General features: G+C 33.4%; 1 long non-coding RNA gene and 1 pseudogene across 1 annotated transcript; one reads left to right on the forward strand and one right to left on the reverse strand.

Moving 5' to 3' along the window:
• The first annotated feature begins 1239 nt into the window (after positions 1-1239).
• LOC145270908 (uncharacterized) lies at positions 1240-17025 on the forward strand. Its single transcript, XR_013865616.1, has 2 exons — positions 1240-1357; positions 14626-17025. It is a non-coding gene; the product is annotated as an uncharacterized LOC145270908 (long non-coding RNA).
• A 6575-nt stretch (positions 17026-23600) lies between these two features.
• LOC145272037 (5S ribosomal RNA) lies at positions 23601-23717 on the reverse strand (annotated as a pseudogene).
• Positions 23718-24108: the final 391 nt, after the last annotated feature.

Below are 24108 nucleotides of genomic sequence, written 5' to 3' on the forward strand. Positions count from 1 at the left end.
TTAAATAAAACTAATTTTAAAATTTCGATGTTTGAAAAACAGTCCATAATATGTCAATATAAAAATTCTATTTTTGTTTGATAAAAAGAATAAAACAGTTAATAAATACAAAAAAAAGTCCATTAAGTTCAAATAAAGCCTGTTTGAATAAAACTTATATAAAAAAAAAGGTTCATTCTATACGGTTTTGATCATCCATAGATAAAACGTCACTTCCGGCAAATGGCTTTGTAAACAACGGGTGGCAAAAGTTAACCATAACCAAAGTATTATCCAGTTTGGTAGAAAATCAGCTTATTTCGTCTTTGGTAACATTTATTTGTTATATATATACATATTTTTTTTACTTTTTCGAATCTGTGTGTATAGTAAAACAAACATGATTTTTTTTTTTTTTTTTTTAGGCTGGAAAGATGCTGCCCCTAATCACGACCACCGTAGCCGTAGCAGTGTCAGAAATTTTGTGAAAATAGCGAATAATTCCACCCCATCTTTCCAAGCTTATAACTCCTCGAAAAATGCAATTCAAGCCCTAATTTTTTTTTTCAATTAAAGGAGCAAGGACCAAGATTTCATTAAAAAAACAAAAAAAAACAAAAAAAAAAACGTGTTTTTTTTTTTAAAAAAGGTTTTAAACTTCGGACTTTACAGGTAAAATTCTACGAGAACAATATGTTCTTTTTGTTTTAAATTTGAATATATTATGTATTGACCTTTTCTCTTCAATTTGTGAGTAAATAATTATGTACTTATGCGAGTCTAAATTAATTATTATTAGACATTTACAAAATGGGAGGCGTGAATTATTCGACCCCCTGTCTTTCCAAGCTTATAACTCCTCGAAAAATGTAATTCAAGCCCTAATTTTTTTTTTCAATTAAAGGAGCAAGGACCAAGGTTCCATTAAAAAAAAAGCCGTAGTTTAATGCAGTGATTGTCGGTCGAGACCGAACCATAATTGACGGAAAGTCCCGAGGATCTGGGTCAAATACTGCAAGAGTATCCAAATTTAAAACTAAAAAAAAAGTCCGGTTTCTGTAAATCGGAACATTTTCACAGCGAGGCTAGGTTTTAACTTGACACCGGTATGGTCGTATTAGGGTCGTCTATGTTTCTGAATCGCCTTAAAATAAATTATTAAAAAAAAAAAAATCCGCAATAATAACAATAAAAGAGACCAATATTCTGACGAAATGTCTTTGTTTTTTCTCCAATTTAATTGTAATTTTCTGCGAACCTCCATTCGCGCCGCCATCTTGAATTCACACGTTTTTCAAGTGAAACAATAAAATTTTATTTTTTGCGAAATCCTTCATTTCTTTAAAAAGCAGATCGTAAAAAAAAAAAATTAAAAAAAGTAAGTATTATTTGAATTTCTTTGTTTTATCGTTTTTAAAAATATGTTATGAATTCTGCAAACATATATTTTATTCAAAGATTGAATTTCACCAAAATCGGCGAATGATTTTAAAGAATAAATCGGGGGTTTGTTTTACAATCCACAGAGGTACGAAAAAGTGGCCAAAAATTGAAAAAAAAAAAATGTGTTTGTATTACTTTACACATAGATTCGAAAAAGTTGTCAAAAAAACAAATATATAACAAATAAATGTCATCAAAGGTTACTTTTCTACCAAACTGGATAGTTTTCGTGTTTTATTCAATGTAACATGTTTATTCAGCTCGAAAACCATACAGTGTTTACCGTACCGATGTATTGGAAAATTCAAGATGGCGTCTGACTCTCTCTTTAACACGGTAAGTTTGGGAAAAGGTGTTATAAATAATAAACTGGATAAAATATTGTTAAAAACTCGCTCAATATATGTTACCGTGACATAGGTTGACATATATTCGGCGGGTTTAATAAATAATTAAATAAAAAAATAAAAAAATTCCAGATAGGTAGAAGAGAAACTTATCTTGACGTTGATAACATTTATTGGTGCTAGTGCAGAGAGTGATCCGCGCTATTTTTTAAATTGTATTTCCAAGTTTAATTAAAGTTTGATGATATATTTTTATTCAATTGTAAGGTTGAAGTATAGAATAAGTATAAAACACCCTCCCCTCCCCATGTTAAGAATGGCTTCTTAAATAATAACGTTATTATTTACGTCCGAATCACTCTCTGCACTAGTACCAAAATTTATTTGTTTTTTGTTTGTTTGTTTGGTACTGGTCGCGATTTGAGTTCCCTGCCGAACACCGTAAAAAAACACTGACTTCTCCCTACGCATGAGCAAAGGACATGTTTTAGTTGCCATAGTAACTAAACGATCATGAATTTTTATCGACTTTTTTTTACTGTTTATGAATATTGAAATAAAATAAATTACTACACATTAATAATATCTCACTTTTATCGCCTTTGGTTTTGAAATAACGTTATTATTTAAAAAGCCATTCTTAACATGGGGAGGGTGTTTTGTACCTATTCTCTACTTTAACCTTACAATTGAATAAAAAAAACATTAAACTTTAATTAAACTTAGAAATACGATTTAAAATATAGCACGGATCATAAGTGCACTAGCACCCATTTTTTTTAATAAATGTTTAGTAATTATTTTTCTTTTAATATTCATAAACAGTAAAAACGTCGTCATTTAAAAAGAAAATGCTATTTAAAAAAAGAAAAGAAAAAGTCGATAAAAGTGACACATAAACAGTAAAACAGTAAAAAAAAGTCGATAAAAGTGTTTAAAAACAAAGGCGATAAAAGTGAGATATTATTAATGTGTAGTAATTTCTTTTATTTCAATATTCATAAACAGTAAAACATTAAAAAAAAAGTCGATAAAAATTCATGATTGTTTAGTTACTATGGCAACTAAAACATGTCCTTTGCTCATGCGTAGGGAGAAGTCAGTGTTTTTTATAGTGTTCGGCAGGGAACTCAAATCGCGACCAGTACCCATTTTATTTGATCGACTATCAAACATTTGATAGGTGTATCAGAATTTTTGTAGGAATTTTTGACACCCCTAACACGAAACTGCAAATAAAATATAAAAAATTCGTAATTTCTCTTTTAAAAGTGGGTTGTTTATTTTCTTTATGGATTATACTTCCAAAATAAACTATTAAAGTTGTATAAAAAGTAATAGAAATATTTTTTAAAAAACATTAATGAAATCAATTGAATGTTACGAGTTCAGTATTTTTCAATTTTTAAACTTTAAAAATCTATCAAAATTTTTCTATTGATTCTATTTTTACGATATTTTCAGGATCAATGTGAAATTTTATGTTCTTTCCAATAAACCTAATATAATATTTTAGACAAACTTTTTTTTTTAATTCACGCCCCCCATTTTGAAATGTCTATTAAAAAGTAAATAATTGATTTACTCACCAAAGTTTTATATATCACAAATTGAAGATAAAAGATCAATAAATAATATATTCAAATTTAAAACAAAAAAAGTAGTGTTTTTTAGAAATTTACCTGTAAAGTCCGAAGTTTAAAACCTTTTTTAAACAAAACATACACGTTTTTTTTTTGTTTGTTTGTTTGTTTTTTAATGAAATCTTGGTCCTTGCTCCTTTAATTGAAAAAAAATTAGGGCTTGAATTATATTTTTTGAGGAGTTATAAGCTTCGAAAGATAGTGGATCGAATTATTCAATCGTTTTCACAAAATTTCTGACACTGCTAAACATTTGATCGGATTAAAATCACTTCATAATTATTTATGTTGTGATTTTTACTAATTTACGCTTCTTTGGAGGTGGGGGTGATAACAAATCAAGTTCAGCGTCTTTGTTTACTTTCTTTTCCAGCTGATTGTTCTGCAGTAGAGTCACTAAAATGCTGTATTGAATTGTTAGTGGAACGAATAATTCTGTGCGGGCATTATTTATTTATTTTTTTTTTTTTTTTTTCTTCACATTGGCATTTATGGCGGAAATTAAAATTAAAAACAAAAAAACCCCCAGAAAAGTCTGTATGTACTCGTTACAGAGCAGGAATGTCATATTCCAAAAATTACGTAATTTGATCAAGTAGTTTTTTATCATTATTCAAGAAAATCCAATATCCGCTCGCGGTGATTGAATATGCGGACATTTTGTCTACACGGTCTTTTAACAAATAAAAAATAATATTTTTATTATTTTTTAAACAACTTTAATAGTTTATTTTGGAAGTATATTCCATAAAGAAAATAAACAACCCACCTTTAAAAACAGAAATTACGAGTTTTTTTTTTTTTAATATATTTTATTCGCAGTTTTCTGTTAGGGGTGTCAAAAATTCCTCCAAATTTCTGATACACCTAGTGCTGTTGTAGGTGTGTCAGAAACTTTGTGAAAAATATTGAATAATTCGATCCCCCTGTCTTTCAAAGCTTATAACTACTCGAAAAATGTAATTCAAGCCCTAATTTTTAGTTACGAGTTTTTTATATTTTATTCGCAGTTTTTTGTTGTGGGGGGTATAAAAAATTCCGCCAAAATTCTGACACTGCTAGTGCCAACGTAAAAAATCAGCCTTATGTTCAATGCAGTTTAGGAGAAAAATTGCTAAAAATCGTAAATTTTTATTTTCTCAGTTTTAAAATAAAATATTTGATTTATATTACTTTTGAAATATGACATCTTCATTCTATAACGAGTACGTACATCAAATCTGTTGCCAATGCTGCTGGGAAAATGGTGGGATTGTTCTACCGCTCCAGGGACGAGTTTTTCTAAATTCCACGGTAATATATATTGAGTGAGTTTCTAACAGTATTTTTTATATTTTTTTAAATTTTTAACTCCTTTTCCCAAACTTACCGTGTTCAACAGAATGTCTGGCGCCATTTGTAATTTTCAAATACATTCGAGCTGAATAAACATTTTACATTAAATAAAAACACTAAAAACATATCCAGTTAGGATAGAAAACTATCTTATCTTGCCTGTGATAACATTTATTTGTTATATATTTGTTTTTTGATAACTTTTTCGTACCTCTGTGGATTGTAAAACAAACCTGCTTATTATTATTATTATTATTGCTTATTCACATCGACTTTTAAAAATCAATGTGGTACAATAGGGAAAGAGGTGGCTGGTTACTTTTAATGCATCTAAAACCAAGCTGCTATTTTTACATCATCAATGCTCCGATCCCCATCTGACATCAATTGAAATGAATGGTTCTCGTCTTGGGGAAGCTCCATGTTTTGACAAGCTTCTGGGCTTGACTTTTACTCCTGATCTAAAATGGAACACGTACATACAAATCCGTTGCCAAGGTTGCTGACAAAATGGTGGGATCGTTTTACTGCTCCAGTAGATATCTCACTGCTGATGCCAGTCTCTACCTGTATAAGAACCAGGTACGTCCAAGGATGAAGTACTGTTGTCACATCTGGGCATGAGCTGTTAGAAGCAGCTTATCCTGCCTTGACAGAGTTCGAAATAGACTTGGTAGCCTCGTAGGAGATGCCTTTTTCCCTGCAACCTTTTTCCCACAGAAGAGATGTTGCGAGCATGTCTCTGCTTTATTGTTATTTCCATGGCAAGTGCCCGTCTGAGCTCCGATCTATGGTCCCCCTGTCACAAAAAAACACTATCCTAGCTGAAACCACTATTAATAATTTCCCCCACTCTTTATCTGTGCCTAAACCTAAATGTAGATTCCATGAACAAAGCTTTTTTCTTTGAACTGCATGCCTCTGAAACTCCCTTCTTTTTGTCTGCTTTCCAACTGACTATAATATGGTTGTCTTCAAGTCCAATGTGAACAAATTCTTGATGAGTCATCCCTTAAGTAATCCAATTTACCAAATTTCCACTAACGATTACATGTTTCCTTTGACCACCGTACACCCATTAACCCTTATCTTTGAGTGGCCTCCGGGCCTTGATAAATGGTGACTCCTTTGTAAAAAAAAGAAAAATCATCCAAACATCTCTGTATTTTCTGTACTTTTAATTGTCGTCATAAGTGCTAATGTGAATAAGCACCAATATTTCAATATAGTTTCCTATTTTGTTTCATGCGTGGTGACTTTTTTTTTCTTTTCGTTTTACATGTAAATATTGGTTAATAGCATATTTGGCAAAAAAGATTTCAGAACAAAAAAAAAAGCAAGACAAGATAGGTAAAATTTAGTTACGAGTTTTCAAGTCAAAGTTGTGATAAGAAACCAGTGGTAATTAGCACTAAATAGATTTCAAAAGTTAGAAATTTTCTTTACTTTTAACTGTCGTCATAAGTGCTAATGTGAATAAGCACCAATATTTCATACAGTTTCCTATTTTGTTTCATGCATAGTGACTTCCATACATCATCAACATCCATTTTCATTTCTGAACTTTTGAGATGAGGATTGTTACAGAACGAAGATGTCATATTCCAAAAATCAGTTAAATCGATCAAGTAGTTTTTTTTTTTGTAAACTAAGAAAATCAAAATTTACGATTTTTAGCAATTTTTCGGCTAAACTATTAAAAGTAAGGCTGATTTTTTACCTCGACACTTCGAATTGAGTTGTCTCTCTTTTTGCTGTTTTATCAGATTTAATCATGAAAAGACTACGATTTGCTTTGTCATAAAGTTTGATTTTCTTGAATAATGATAAAAAACTACTTGATCAAATTACATGATTTTTGGAATATGACATCCCTGTTCTGTAACTTTTCTGTTTTTTAAAAAAATGTTTTCTTTTTAATTGCTGCCATAAATGCCAATTTGAAGAAACAACGAAAAGATAAAAAAAAATAATGCCAACACAAAATTATTTTTTCACTATCAATTTTATATGGTATTTAGACAGCAGGAAAATAGATGTATTATTATCATTCATCGGACTACTGTTCTCATCTTGAGTGTGATTTTCACAACGTTTTGGTCGATATAACCTCCGACCTTCTTTAGGTGTATCTTGTTGAACTCGAGAATGTTTCTGTCGAACTCAGAATTTTGGACAGAATTTCGAGCAGAACCCTTTATTTACTTCTTGGGGGTAGCGTGCTCTTGTTCCATCATCCATGACTGGATAGAGGTCCTAATTAATTTATTTATTTTTAACTCCTTTTTCCAAACTTACCGTGTCAAAGAGAGAGTCGGGCGCCATTTTTAATTTTCCAATACATCGGTAAACATGTTTTTCGAGCTGAATAAACATGTTACATTAAATAAAAACACTAGAAAATTATCCAGTTAGGTAGAATAGTAACTTATCTTGGCAAGAAAAGTAACTTATCTTGCCTTTGATAACATTTATTTGTTATACATTTGTTTTTTGCCAACTTTTTCGAATTTATGTGTACAAACCCACACCACTATTTTAATATGGTTTCGTCTTTTGTTTCATGCATAATGACTTCCATTCTGTATTTAAATCAAGAGCATCCATTTCCGCTGTCTTATTTTTGGGAACACAATTGTTAGAGATTGCCAAAAGGCCATGGTCGCCAGTAAAAACTTGGTACTTTTCCTGAATTTGACCCGAATCCTTGGGATTTTTTGTCAATTATAGTTTGGGCTCAACTGGCAGTCACCGGAATGAGTCAAAAAAAGTAACAGATGCAGACAAATTTCAAAACGAACAAACCAGAAAATAAAAGTAGAAATACAATAAATAAAAAATAAAAATCTACTGTATAATGTCGATGACTACAAATATATTTTAAGCCCCCCTCTCTTTGGGTAGAGCACTGTCGTAAATAATCTCACCCGCTATTTTAATTGGTTAAAAAATGCGAAGCTCGTTGTTTGTTTACAAACAGCCGGTTTGAGCACTGTAAGAGTGGTGGCAGATGTCTATTTAAATAGACATTCCGACGAGTTATTCGTGGGCGTCCCTTTTGTGGTCGAGTGGGAGAACTGCCGACTGTCAATACGACGGTTCTAGGTTCAATCTTTGGCTTGGGAGAGATGCTAGTCTAGCGGCACTGATGAGTGGTGATACAACGAAACAGGACTGTATGTCGATGACTACAAATATATATATATTTGTTTTTCAAGAAAAGTTGTATTTGTGTTGTTTATTTATTTTTATATTTTATTTTTATTTTTTGCAATTTTTTATCAACAAAAGTTGTTTTATTTTTCATGAAAAGATTAATGTTTTTTTTAACCGTAAATTGTTAGGTACAGATTTTTTTAAATTGTAGTACAGATTTTTTTTTTCCAGAAATCTTGCATTTTTGTTTTTTTGTTGTTATTGTAAACAGTTGCTTTTTATAAGAAAAAATGAGTGATTTTTTATTAAAGCCATAAATTGTTAGCTGAAAGTACAGAAAAGTTTTTTTCAAGATAATTTATATGCCGAATATTAAAACAAACTGGAAAAATAAATAATAAATAGAAAACAAAAATCTACTGTAAATTTACTAAATATACATATCTATAATAGAAAGCTGAATGTGTGTGTGTATGTGGTCACGAATAGGCTCCTATATGGTTGACTATTTTAAAAACTGATTACATATAATGATAGAAGATGTATTGAGACACAGGAATGGGTATGTTTGATCTGGCAGAATGGTGGTTCATTAAAATTGTGGGGTCTGCGTTCGTGCCTGGTCCACAAAGTGTGGAAATAAAAAATTTAAAAATTAAAAAAAAAAGTTTACAAGTGTTTTTGATATAGATGTATATAAGAATACCTTGATAAGTATGTTTTAACTTAAATAGGGATGGTATAATAAAATTGTGGGGTCTGCATTTGCACCTGGCCTCCATAGAATGGAAATAGGCATAAACTTTTCATAACCTATCATACTTTCATAAATCAGAGTCCATTTTCTGTAGGCTGTTTTTGAACCCAGTCAACGACGGGTACTTTTGCTAGTATGGTATAATAAGTAAAACGTTTGGGGATTTATAAAATAAAAAAATTAGCATGTTGCGTAGAATATGCAATGCAATAAGTAAAACAGTTTTTTTTTTACATGGTAGTCACCACTTATCAAGGCCCAGGAGCCACTTGGGGATAAGGGTTATTGCGTGTACAGTAATCAATGAGGTAATAGCATTGTAATCGTTAGTAACAGAGATTTGATAAAGTGTCTTACTTAAGGGGCCGGTTTATCAGGAATTTGTTTATGTCGGACTTGAAGACATCCAAGTTGTAGTCAGGTGGGAAACAGGCAAACAGAAGAGAGTTCTACAGGCATGCACTTCTAAGAAAGAAGCTTTGTTTATGGAATCTACGTTTTGATTTAGGCACAGATATAGAGTGGGAAAAATTATTGACAGTAGTTTCAGCTAGATGGGTGTTTTTCATGAAAGATTAGCAAGGGGGACCAGAGATTGGAGCTCAGACGAGCATTTGTTATGGAAATAAAGATAAAACATAGACAGGTTTGCAATGTCTCTTCTGTGGGAGAGAAGTTGCAGGGAAGAGAAAAGGGCATTCCCCACTAGGTCACAAAATCTGTTTTGTACTCTGTCAGGGCAGGATAGGCTGTTTTTAGCAGCTCCTGCCCAGATGTGGCAGCAGTATTCTATTCTTGGACGTACTTGGCTTTTATATAGATAGAGAATTGCGTCATCAGTGAGATATGTTCTGGAGCGGTAGAAGGATCCTACCATTTTTCCAGCGACCTTGGCAACAGACTTGATGTACGTGTTCCATTTCAGGTCAGGAGTAAAAGTCAATTATATATATATTTTTTCTTCTATATTCTAGATACGTTTGTATTTTAGGTGCTAATAAAGATGTAATGAAATAAATAAATATAATAGACAGTTTAGCAAAAAAAAAAAAATGCTGGTAGGAAAGGGATTCTTATATAGGCAGCATTGAATATAACATTCGATTAGGTCAGTAGAAAAGTAAAAAAAAAAACAATAAGGTATGAATATTCGCCTGACTCGCTTAACTTTGGGGATTTAACAGAGAAGCTAACAAACTATACAAAAAAATGTTTCTTTTTTTCTGCTAAATTTAAAACCGGAAATTGTTGGGTGATAGTACAGGGTTTTTATTTTTTCAAGAAATTTTACATTGTCGTTTTTTTAAATGAAAATTGGCAGTAAACTTTTTTCTGTAGTTATTGTAAACAGTAATTTTTATAAGAAAAGATGAGTGATTTTTGTTAAAACCGTAAATTGTTAGGTGAAAGTACAGAGAAGTTTTTTTCAAGAAAATTTATACGACGAATACTAAAACAAAGTGGAAAAAATATAATAGAAAACAAAAACCTACTGTAAATTTACTGAATATATATATATATATATATATATATATATATATATATACACATATATACATATATATATATACTTATATTTTTTTTCAAGAAAGTTTAATTTTATTATTTATTATTTCTTTTTGCAATATTTTATCAACAAAAGTTGGGGTTTTTCAAAAAAAGATGAAAAAATTATATTTTGTATACAAAAAACAAAAAAAAGGCAAAAATGTTGATTTAGCGTTTCAACATTTGAACGATGCTTGGCTTAATCCGGTGATTGCTAGTCGAGCCCGGGCCATAATTGACTGCAAATCCTGAGGATCTGGGTCAAATTGTGTAAAGTTACCAAAAACTTTAATAAGTAAAATGGAGTTTGGGGATTTAACACCAAACTGTTTCCATATATATTTATGTATACGTATATATTTTTGTTTAACAAATTTTGCCTACCCAACTCCTCCTAGAGTTTTTATTCTACAGACATGAAACTTCATATATAAGGTATTTGAATCCATGTAAAACTTTATATTTGAGTTTTACCCCAGGAAAAATCAGTGCAAAAGTGTGAAAATAAAAAAAAACAAAACTTGCCAGGTGACGGTCGAACGCCAGCATTACGAATGCATAACGTAGTAACTATTGGTTCATGTTTTCATTTTTAGCCTTGCATTATAAATGTCTTCATAGCCCAGTCATTGACGACAGAGGCAAAAATAAATCGTGAGCTGAACATTTTGGTTTCGATTCTCGGTGGTGGCACGCAAGTCTTTTTTTAAAAAACTTTTTCAATCATTACTATGTATTGCGTCCAATCTATCTACATCTATCTATGTATATATCTATAAAAGTGAACATCTCTGTGTGTGCGTCTGTGTACATTTCCCTATTCAATAACTCGGTCAATTTTAAGTCTACAGACTCGAAATTTGAAATGTGAGAAGCTAACAAACTATACAAAAAAATGTTTCTTTTTTTCTGCTATATTTAAAACATTTCATCAATGACAAATGACTCATAAGTTAGCTTTGACATATTAACTACTAATTTAACTTGATATAACATTCAACCTTTAAGCAATATTTAAGAATTCTGATGATGATGTATTACTTAAAGATCAAATAATAATATATATGCTTTCATCATAAAAAGTAAAGTAATAGCTTTTCTTCAAATCAAATAAACTTATTTGATACAAAGAAAGCATATATAACTTTACTTGATATAAAAAACATGTATAAGTTTATTTGATATAAAAATATGTATATGTTTATTTGGTATGAAAAAAAAACATGTATAAATTCATATCAAATAAAGTAATAGATTTTCCTCAAATCAAATAAAGTTATACATGCTTTTCGTCACATTAAATAAAGTTATACATATTTTTTAATATCAAATAAAGATATATATATATATATATATATATATATATATATATCAAATAGCACAACAATTCCTTTTAAACATATAACTCAAAATTTTATTTCTTTTCTCGATTAAAGTTTTTTTTAACAAACTTATTAAAAAAGATTCTTGGCGAATGATGATACGAGTTACCTTGTCTTCGAGTCCACGTTCCCTTCGGTTTTATGAAACATTTACAATCGTTATGAATCACTTAAATGATTAGGAATCAGTTTTCCCCTTAGGCAGTTAGTTCTAACGAAACATTAAATGAACCTCCATCTAACCCTAACCCTAACCCTAACCCATCTCACAAAATCATTTCAGAAAAACTGTAACAATTCAGCCAAATTCGTTTCATAACAAAGAAATCTTTTCATTTTCATATACAGACTTCATCATTATTTACAATATCTATCTTCTATAAAGTTGAAGGGGGTGGTTGTATTGATATTCATATTAAAAACACCTTTTCTATTTATTTAAAAAGAAAATACCACTTTGTTATATATGGGTCATAGAATTGCATTCATTTTAATTAATTCCCTATTAGCTTTTTTCGGTTTTCTAATGCGATGATCATCTTTAGTTAACTATTACGTGTAATTATATTCATTTACAATTATACTTGTTTGGAGTAATGCTGTTAGAGTAATATAAAATAATGTTTTAAAATGGAAAGAAATTTAAATATATATATCTATCTATAAATTCGTTTTTCTTTTGTGTGTATTGATAATCATAGTAAAAACCCTATATTCTATTTATTTAAAAAGAAAATACAACTTTGTTATATATATGTGTTAAGGAATTGCATTCACTAGCAAAAAATCTAGCTAATTTGCATATTCTTTTAAACATTCATTTTAATTAATTCCCCATTAGTTTTCTTCACTTTTCTTATGTGATGATCATCTTTAGTTAACTATTACGTGTAATTATATTCATGCAGATATTCTACATGATTTATACTTGCATAATATTTACGTAAAAAGTTATAGTAAACACCAAATTGTTTCCATATTCTACATGATTTATACTTGCGTGATATTTGTGTAAAAAGGCTATACTAAAGAAAATAATGTACATGCTCCGTTCAGTCTCAAGAAACAATGGACAACTCTGTAAGGGTAGCTGTAAGCAATGTTTAGTTTCCGACGGTTAGTTGTTCTATACAAGTCCTGGAGGTGACTGATTCTCAGACCGTGTAGCAGCCGACACTCGCTACATCACAAGCAGGAGTTAATTCTCACAACTCGAGATTTGAAATCCATTTCCTCCTGGCTTGTCCAATCACAAGCCAGATCTCTATCACATGACCGAGTACATAAAAGGTGAAATCTGAAACCCTCTTCCTCCTTCTTGCTTCTCTGACAAACAGCACACATTGCCAGTGGGCTTCGGCCCCCAGCTGAACGTGAGTACAACAAGCTAACTCACGCTTAGAGGAGTCTGTGCTAGAGTCACTATTTAGTAAAAGTGCTTCCACCAATTAATAATCGGGATCTATCAATTTTTAAGACGAAGTTTGCAAGTGCAGGAATCTCTAGAAGTCAGTAGTAATATCCGCAGGACCATTAAAGGTAAATTTGATGAGATCTCCAATTAACAGAAAGTTTTCACCAAATCACATCCTCACATACATAAAATAAAAATATGAATAACTCTAGAAATAACAACACTTGACAAAGAACTTCTTGAGTTGTAAGCCATGTATAGTTTCAGAACAGTTTCCAATGTTTAGTTGTTCTACACAAGTCCTATAGGTGACTAATTCTCAGTAGATAGTTCTTGAGTTGGAATCCACGGAGCAAAAGATTCTTCCCGTGTTGACACGAAGAAGAAAATATATGTTTAATTTAATTTCAATTTTTTTTTATATTTTTGTCCAAGAGATCTCACATTGGTGCCTGTACAATGCAGATAAGAAAGTTTTTAGCGGGCATACAGACACACACACATGCACGCACACAGATGTTTGAGATTTATTTAATAGAAGATTATCCTCCCATCGAATACATGATGTTATCCATCTAGAGTTGTAAGCCATGTTTAGTTTCAGAACAGTTTCCGATAGTTCATTGTTCTGCACAAGTCGTGGAGGTGACTGGTTCGCAGTAGACAGTTCTCGAGTTGGAATCCACAGAGCAAAAGATTCTTCCCATGTTGACACGAAGAAAACATATACGAAATTGCCACAGAAAGGTTTAATATTTATGGAGCAATTCTGGTTTCTGATTGGTTGGTAGCAGAACGTGAATTAATTTGATTCGCCAGTTCCTAGCAGCATCGTTTATAAAGACTATACGCCTCATTAGCTAAAAAATTTTGCAGCAGTAGGTGCACGTGTAATTGTGAGGCAAGGGTTGTGCAATCCCCCAACCACACCTGAATCGTGGCAAGGAGAGGCACTAGACAGACTGGAAATAATGAATGAAATATCCCTGAGTGGCTTCCGGGCCTTGATAAGTGGTGACCACCATGTAAAAAAAAAAAAAAAAAAAAAATCCTCGGATGTGCCTCTCCATTGTACAGTATATCATGTATTTATAATAATCATAATATTAATAACGACAACAAAAGATTCTTCCCGTATTGACACGAAGAAAACATATGCAAAATTGCTAAAGAAACGGTTTAATTTTTATGGAGCAATTCTGGTTTCTGATTGGTTGGTAGCAGAACGTGAATTAATTCGATTCGTCAATTCCTAGCAGCATCGTTTAGAAATAGAATCGTGGCAAGGAGAGGCACTAGACTGACTGGAAATAAAGTTGAGATAAGTGTATCAGTTCAATTAAAAATGAAATATCCCTGAGTGGCTTCCAGGCCTTGATAAGTGGTGACCACCATGTAAAAAAAAAAGTCCTCAGATGTGCCTCTCCATCGTACAGTATATCAATACTCTATGGCTGACTGGGATAGCTTTCGTACATTTATATCAGATCTACCTGTGCGTTCCATGTTTATATAATATCAAGATATATTCCTACACTCTTTAACTATTGAAAAAATTTGTGTTATAAAAACGTGTATAAACAAATGCAAAAGTATTGATAATATTTTTTTTATTTTGCAGGTTGAAACTATTATGTGTCAGCAATAAGTAGAACGGATTTTTATAATTGTTTTCAATGAAATCATGGATGTAGATGCATTGGAGTCTTTTTTATATGATATTTGCAAATGGATATCGCTTGATATATTTCTAAAAAAAATTATGACAATTGCCTCAGACAAGGCATGAAACCGCTTGATGTAAGGAGCTTAGAAAAGCTATTATATGGATAGATTCTGAGCCAGAAACAGCAATTCTTCCCCCTTTGTCACTGGACTAATGTAAAGCAACTGAGAGTGGACACTCGTATGCAAATGCATGAAAAATGACGTCACCAGTAAAGAAAAAAACTATAACAAGTAATAATAAACTATAACCAACTTAAACCAGCATAAATTGAAGTACTACTATTATAAATCAGTTAGAAAAAAGACGAGTATTATATGAATAGATTCCACCCTAGAAAACAGCAGTTCTTCCCCCTTTGTCAAAAACATTGTCCATGGAATGCGAGGACTAAAAAACAAAATAAAGAAAGTCAGAGTTACAAAACTGCCCAAAGGCACAGTTAGAATCATCTAGAGATCTCCCGGTTAAAGTTTCTGAAATTACAGAGGAAGAATTAAAATATTTACAATTAAAGGACAGTTAGAATCATCAAGAGATCTCCCGGTTGAAGTTTCTAAAATTACAAAGGAAGAATTCAAACATTTACAATTAAAGGACAGTTAGAATCATCAAGAGATCTCCCGGTTGAAGTTTCTAAAATTACAAAGGAAGAATTAAAACAATTACAATTAAAGGACAGTTAGAATCATCAAGAGATCTCCTGGTTAAAGTTTTTGAAATTAGAGAGGAAGAATTAATACAATTACAATTAAAGGGCAGATAGAATCATCAAGAGATCTCCTGGTTAAAGTTTTTGAAATTAGAGAGGAAGAATTAAAACAATTACAATTAAAGGACAGTTAGAATCAGCAAGAGATCTCCCGGTTAAAGTTTCTGAAATTAGGAAGAATTAAAACAATTACAATTAAAGGGCAGTTAGAATCATCAAGAGATCTCCCGATTAAAGTTTTTGAAATTAGAGAGGAAGAATTAAAACAATTACAATTAAAGGGCAGTTAGAATCATCAAGAGATCTCCTGGTTAAAGTTTTTGAAATTAGAGAGGAAGAATTAAAACAATTACAATTAAAGGACAGTTAGAATCATTAAGAGATCTCCCGGTTAAAGTTTCTAAAATTATGGAGGAAGAATTAAAACAATTACAATTAAAGGACAGTTAGAATCATCAAGAGATCTCCTGGTTAAAGTTTCTGAAATTAGAGAGGAAGAATTAAAACAATTACAATTAAAGGACAGTTAGAATCATCAAGAGATCTCCTGGTTAAAGTTTCTGAAATTAGAGAGGAAGAATTAAAACAATTACAATTAAAGGACAGTTAGAATCATCAAGAGATCTCCTGGTTAAAGTTTTTGAAATTAGAGAGGAAGAATTAAAACAATTACAATTAAAGGGCAGATAGAATCATCAAGAGATCTCCTGGTTAAAGTTTCTGAAATTAGAGAGGAAGAATTAAAACAATTACAATTAAAGGACAGTTAGAATCATCAAGAGATCTCCCGATTAAAGTTTTTGAAATTAGAGAGGAAGAATTAAAACAATTACAATTAAAGGGCAGTTAGAATCATCAAGAGATCTCCTGGTTAAAGTTTTTGAAATTAGAGAGGAAGAATTAAAACAATTACAATTAAAGGACAGTTAGAATCAGCAAGAGATCTCCCGGTTAAAGTTTCTGAAATTAGGAAGAATTAAAACAATTACAATTAAAGGGCAGTTAGAATCATCAAGAGATCTCCCGATTAAAGTTTTTGAAATTAGAGAGGAAGAATTAAAACAATTACAATTAAAGGGCAGTTAGAATCATCAAGAGATCTCCTGGTTAAAGTTTCTGAACTTAGAGAGGAAGAATTAAAACAATTACAATTAAAGGACAGTTAGAATCATCAAGAGATCTCCCGATTAAAGTTTTTGAAATTAGAGAGGAAGAATTAAAACAATTACAATTAAAGGGCAGTTAGAATCATCAAGAGATCTCCCGATTAAAGTTTTTGAAATTAGAGAGGAAGAATTAAAACAATTACAATTAAAGGACAGTTAGAATCAGCAAGAGATCTCCCGGTTAAAGTTTCTGAAATTAGGAAGAATTAAAACAATTACAATTAAAGGGCAGTTAGAATCATCAAGAGATCTCCTGGTTAAAGTTTCTGAAATAACAAAGTAAACCCAAAGTCCACTTTCTACTCTCCTCGTATAACAGCAGGTATGTGGCATTCATGTAGCAATTCTTTCCCTTTTGTCACAAACATCGTTCATGGAATGTGATGATTAAAGAACAAAATAAAGGAATTGAACCCACTTTTATTGTTTTAAATCAATTTCAGATTATACGAGCACATATCTGGCACTTGGGTAGCATGTCGTATCCCCAGCAAACCAATAAAAAGTGGCCAAACATATCCATGCAATATTTGTGGAACTGGTATCCAGCAAGATCTAATAAAAGTAATAATAAACTATAACCAACTTAAACCAGCATAATTAAGCTCAAATTAAATTACTACTATTAGGAATCAGAAAAAAAGATGGGTACTATATGAATGGATTCCACCCTAGAAAACAGCAGTTCTTCCCCCTTGGTCAGAAACATTGTCCATTGAGTGTGAGGTCTAAAAGACAAAATTAAGCTGCCAAAAGGAATAGTTAATAATAAACTATAACCAACTTAAACCAGCATAAATTGAATTACTACTATTATAAATCAGTTAGAAAAAAGATGAGTATTATATGAATAGATTCCACCCTAGAAAACAGCAGTTCTTCCCCCTTTGTCAAAAACATTGTCCATGGAATGCGAGGACTAAAAAACAAAATAAAGAAAGTCAGAGTTACAAAACTGCCCAAAGGCACAGTTAGAATCATCTAGAGATCTCCCGGTTAAAGTTTCTGAAATTACAGAGGAAGAATTAAAATATTTACAATTAAAGGACAGTTAGAATCATCAAGAGATCTCCCGGTTGAAGTTTCTAAAATTACAAAGGAAGAATTCAAACATTTACAATTAAAGGACAGTTAGAATCATCAAGAGATCTCCCGGTTGAAGTTTCTAAAATTACAAAGGAAGAATTAAAACAATTACAATTAAAGGACAGTTAGAATCATCAAGAGATCTCCCAGTTGAAATTTCTAAAATAACAAATGGAATAGCTATATTGACCAATTTCTACTGTACACTCTTTAACCATTATCCTTGAGTGGCCTCTGGGCCTTGATAATGTGGTGATGCCTATGTAAAAAAAAAAAAAAAAATTACTACTATTATAAATCAGTTAGAAAAAAAGCAGTTCTTACCCCTTTTACAGAAACATAACTCATGGAATATAAGGACTAAAGGGCAAAATAAAGGGAGTGAACTCTTATTGTCTTTAATCAATTTCAGATTATACAAGCGGATATCTGGCATTTAGCTAGCATGTCGTATCCCCAGCAAACCGGAAAAAAAATCGACAAAATAAAAAAAACAAGTGGCCAAACATATCCATGTGATATTTGTGGTGCTACGTTTTCCAAAAGTTTCAACCTCAATCGTCACAAACGCGTCCACACGGGTGAAAAACCTTTTGTCTGCAATGTCTGCACATTTGCATGTTCCCAGAGCGGCACACTCGAAGCTCACGTTCGACTGCACACTGGCGAGAGGCCCTACTCATGCAGTGTCTGCAGTGCAACATTCTCACAGAGAGGTGGTCTCGCTACACACACGAGAATTCACTCAGGTGAAAAGCCGCATGTGTGCAAGATTTGCGGGGCTGCGTTCTCATTCAGCTCGAACTTGAAAATCCACATGAGAACACACAGCGGGGAACGCCCGTATCCGTGCCAGATCTGCGGCACGTCATTCACACAGAGCACAAGTCTCAAGAAACACATGCGTAAACACCGAACAGACCAAGCATATTACTGCAAGGTCTGTGGCATTCTGTGTTTGGACGGTGTCAGTCTTGAAACGCATATGAGAACGCACGCAGGGGAGAAACGCTACCCATGTAAGTTTTGTGGAGTTTCGTTTTCGGTCGGTTACAATTTGAAAACTCATCTAAGAACTCACACAGGAGAAAAGCCATATTTATGCAACGTTTGTGGGACGGCATTCTCGCAGAGTTCCAATCTAAACAATCATATGAGGGTTCACACCCATGAGAAGCCATACTCTTGCAACGTCTGCGGAAATACATTCTCGTTGAGCTCCAGTCTGAAGAAGCACACCAGGATACACACAGGAGAGAGACCATATTCCTGTGAGATTTGCGGGATGGCCTTCATACAAAGTGGCAGCTTGATTAGTCACATGCGCGTCCATACGCGTGAGAAACCATATTCTTGTAAGATTTGCGGATTTGCATGCTCGCAGAGTTTCAGCCTCGAAAAACACATGCGGATTCATTCGGGTCAAAAACCGTTTTCTTGTACGATTTGCAGGACTTCATTTCTGGTTCGTTCTGCTTTGAAATCTCACATGCGTATGCACAAAAATGAAGAATCCAGACAGTTAAAGGGACAGTCAGAATCATCAAGAGATCTCCCGGTTGAAGTCTCTGAAATAATGAATGAAGAACTAAGATCATTGCAGTTAAAGGGACAGCTAGAATCATCAAGAGATCTTCCGGTTGAAGTTTCTGAAATTACAGAGGAAGAATCAAAACAATTACAGTTAAAAGACAGTTAGAATCATCAAGAGATCTCCCAGTTGAAGTCTTTGAAATAATGAATGAATTTATGACATCCTCAGCAAAAAAAAAAATGAAAAACAAGCAATTAGTGTATATATGATACAAACAATTGCAGTTAAAGGAACAGAATCTTTAAGAGATCTCTCTGTTGAACCTGTGAGATACCAGGAGAATGTCTCGTAGCTGGTAAGATGTCCCAAAACAAAATGATCACAAAAAAGTGAAAGATCTCCTGGTTGAAGTCTCACGAAAAGCACATGGAGAATGAACACAATTAGGTTTAAAAGGGATAGAATCATCAAAAGATCTCCCGGTTGAAGTCCCAGAGAAAACAAATAAAGAAAAAAAAACAATTACAGTTAAAAGAACAGAATCTTTAAAAGATCTCTCTGTTGAACTTGTGAGATAACAGATGAAAAATTAAAACAATTAAAATCGAAAAGAGACAATCATTAGGAGATCTCCTGGTTGAAGTTTATGAACAGACAGATGAAGAATACAAATAATTACAGTTAAAAGGGATGGATATAATCCGCAAAATATCTCTCGGTTGAAATCTGAAATAATTTATTAATGGTAACCGCGACGGGATAGGAACTCCAAATCTCCTAACTGCATTCTCAGCAATTACTGCCTTCCATAGGTGTTGTTGTCTCACCACGTTTTGGCCAAGTAAGCCTCTGGTGAGACGACAACAAGTATGGATGAGAACACAGTTAGGAGATTCGGAGTTCCTATCTCGTCGTAGTTTCCACCTGACGAAGGCCAGAGAAATAGTTGGCCGAAGCATTTTTTTTTTTTTTTTTTTTTTTTTTTTTACAAGGTGGTCACCACTTATCAAGGCCTGGAAGCCATTCAGGGATAAGGGTTATTGTAAGTACAGTACGTTAGTGTGGATATTTAAAGTGTCTACTTAAGGGGGCGGTTCATCAGGAATTTTTTTTTTTTTTCTTTTTTTTTTACACAGTGATCACCACTTATCAAGGCCCGGAAGCCACTCAGGGATAAGGGTTATTGCAAGTACATTACGTTAGTGAGGAGATTTGCTGATATGTTTACTTAAGGGGGTGGTTCATTAGGAATTTGTTAACATTGGACTTGAAGACAACCAAGTTGTAGTCCGGACGGAAGCAGGCAGACGGAACAGAGTTCCACACGCGTGCAGTTCTAAGAAAGAAGCTTTGTTCATGGAATTTGCGTCTTGATTTAGGCACAGATACAGAGTGGGGGAAATTTTTCACAGTGGATTCAGCTAGACGGGTGTTTTTCGTGAAAGATTGGCGAGGGGGGACCAGAGATTGGAGCTCAGACGAGCATCTGCCATGGAAATAACGATAAAACAAGGACAGGCTCGCAACGTCTCTTCTGTGGGAGAGAGGTTGCAGGGTAGAGAAAAGGGCATCCCCCACTAAGCCACGAACTTGAAGACATCTAAGTTGTAGTCAGGAGGGAAGCAGACAGACGGAACAGAGTTAAGAAAGATGGCAATGATAATCCGCAATAAATTAATAGGATGTTTTTTGCTTCAATACATTTTATCTCAGTGTCTGTGTTTTTCTTAGTGACCCTTCCAGGGCCACAACCAAGAAGTCACGTGCAGGTTTTGTCACACAGAAGTAGAGACTGTGAGCCACCTGACATAACTGTAACGTCCTGCTGGGGGATCGCTATTATATGACTCGACACAATGGAGTGTGGAAATATCTTTATTGGACGATTTGTAAAAAGTTGAACATCAAATGCAGCAGCAAATCCTGGGAACATATACCAGTGAAAACAGTTGGTAATAAGTTATACACCAACCACTATGACTATGCAATTCCTACAGCTATGTACCTAGAAAACCGAGTTATTAAAACTGGCATAGTGATATAGGACAAGGAGGAGAAAGAAGCAACCATAGTAGAAGTTAGTGTCCCCAATGATGCAGGGTTAAACAGAGCTGAAAGGGAAAAGATAACAAAATACCAAGTTCACATGAAAAGAAATTGTCATTCCAGATTATCGGAGCAACTGGACTCATGGAAAAGAATTTTAAAAACTACCTGGCAAAGATATCCGGTGAACCAAGTGCAAGAAAGATTCAGGCAATTGCACTTATAGTGACGGTCAGAATCTTAAAAAGATCTCTTGGTTGAAATATCTGAATTAGAAGGTGAAAGTTTGGCATCCAGTAGGATGTTCCATCCTGAGCTTGAAGAAACTAATAAGAAAAAATTTTTTAAAATGGTAGAATTTACAGATTTCCATGTTCACACGCATTTGCCTCATGGCACTGTCATGCAGAAGTGCCGAATTTACAGATTTCCATGTTCACAGAATTTCAGTCTTGAAAAACCCAAGAAAATTCACACGGGTGAAAAAAATCATATTCTTGTAAAATTAGTGGAATCACATTTTCGGTCAGTTCTCGTTTGAAATGTCGCATTTGAATACACACAAATAAAGAACCAAAATAATTGCAATTATAGAATCATTAAGAGAGCTCCTGGTTAATGTCTCTAAAATAGCAGTTCAGTGTGTGGAATCCTCACTATAAAAAAAGAAAATTAAAAAAAAAAAAAAGAAAATTATATACATAACCACAACTGTTGTTTCACAACGTTTCGGCCAACTATTCCTCTGGCCTTCGTCAGGTTGTTAACCGTGACGGGATAGGAATGCTGAATGTCTTCAATTGTATCTTCAGTAATTACTGCCTTCCATAGTTGTCGTTGTCTCACTATGTTTTGGGCAACTAATCCTCTGGTCGGCTTTGCTGTAGGATTGAAATGCTATCTTCAGACAATGCTCAATATGGTGAGACAACAACAACTATGGAAGGCTGTAATTACCAAGGATACAGTTGAAGATTCAGCATTCCAATCTCATGGTGGTTATAAAAAAAATCATGAAAGGTGAGGATAACAGTCCACAAATAACTAAATACTACAAATTACTTATCTCAAAAAGAAATCCAATAATTAAAATAATACCCACAACTGTCGCTAAACTTTAAGATTTATCATCGATGCCTCAAGAGACAATGGACAAGCCCTTTAAGGGTAGCCATGTGTGTAATTGTGATGCAATGGTTGCACAATCTTCAACCATATTTCTCCTGGATCAGCACTGTTTGATTCCAGTGGCAAGAAGAAGTGTTTGATGACTGGAAGCAATGCCGAGATAAGCAGAGAGCATATACAGCACTTGGTATTACCAAATGGTCGCCCATTTTATTACTGACCAGGCTCAGCATTGCTTAACTTTAGTGATCTAATGTTAAGATTTATCATAGCCAATTAATATATTACAAATCTTGGTGAATTACAGGATTAATGAATGAATGACAATCTTGCAGGACTTCGTTTTTGGTTCGTTCTGCTTTGAAATCTCACATGCGTATGCACAAAAATGAAGAATCCAGACAGTTAAAGGGACAGCTAGAATCATCAAGAGATCTTCCGGTTGAAGTTTCTGAAATTACATTTTTGCTTGTTTCAGGCTGTAGGGAAGAAATGGTGCTATGGCTGATTCTCAAAGATGTTTTTCAGGCTATATAATTTCTAAAAAAAATCAACCTTTGTTATTGTTACGATATATACACTTGGCAGCAAAAAAAAAAAAACACATCTAGTTATAAAATATTTTGTTTATTTAAAATAACCTTTTCAGTTTCACAACAGTTAGTGATGGCGCTTGTGGTGAGGTTGGTGTGCGTCACTTAGCTTGTGGTGAGGTTGGTGTGTGTCACTTAGCTTGCCAGTCAGGGTCACTCTCCCTCCTTCCTGTTGTTTGTACATCACCATGCATTGTTTTCAAATGTCGGTCAATCTCGCTGATCTAATCTCTGGGGATTCTACATTCCCTATTTTGACTTCTTTGACATCATTCCTAGGAGCATCCACATCCAGGCTTCTGACCGACTTTCCTTTGACGTCATTCCCAGGCAACTGGATTTTCCAACAATGAACAAAAACAGGTGTCAACCAATATCTATGCAAAGTTCGGGGCACTTTCTGTTTATAAAATACAAACAAATTGAATAATCATATTATTTGGTTTCTTCAGACTATTATTCTTATCTTTTCATTCATCCATCCATAGCCCTGAGCCTCTGGGGGGGGGGGGATAGGCCATCTACAACTTTGTAGATGCTTTTGTAGCGAGGAGTTCTTTTTACGGGGTGAAGGTGCTGGCCCCATGCCCAACCTTCCCAGAAGGTATATACAGCACCTAGCCTTCCCAAATGGTCACCCATCTGGTACTGGCCAGACTCAACGTTGCTTAACTTCAGTGATCTGACGAGAACTGGTGTGTCAACATGATTGTGCTGTACAATTTCCATCTATCTAGTCATGGCTGACAGAACAAGAGCATGCTACCCCGGTGAATAAATAAAGGGTTCCATTCAGAATTCCATCTAAATTCCCAAGTTCAACATAAACATTCCCAAGTTCAACAAGATACATCCGAAGAAGGCCGGAGGTTACATCGACGAAACGTTGTGAAAATTACATTCAAGATGAGAACAGTAGTCCAAAGAATCCAAATGATATGAATAACCAATCCTCAAAAAAAAAAAATGTAGAAACAAATCAAAATATTTTATTCTCGATTTTGTATCGGTTGTCCTTCCTGTTGACTGTGCTGTAAATGGGATAAAAAAAAAATTTTTTTTATTTCCACCCAAACAAGACACAATGCACCTTTTATGTAGGGAGCTACTATC

Source organism: Euprymna scolopes, chromosome 46 (assembly GCF_053919585.1).
Source record: "Euprymna scolopes isolate OS-2025 chromosome 46, ASM5391958v1, whole genome shotgun sequence".
Classification (NCBI taxonomy): domain Eukaryota; kingdom Metazoa; phylum Mollusca; class Cephalopoda; order Sepiida; family Sepiolidae; genus Euprymna; species Euprymna scolopes.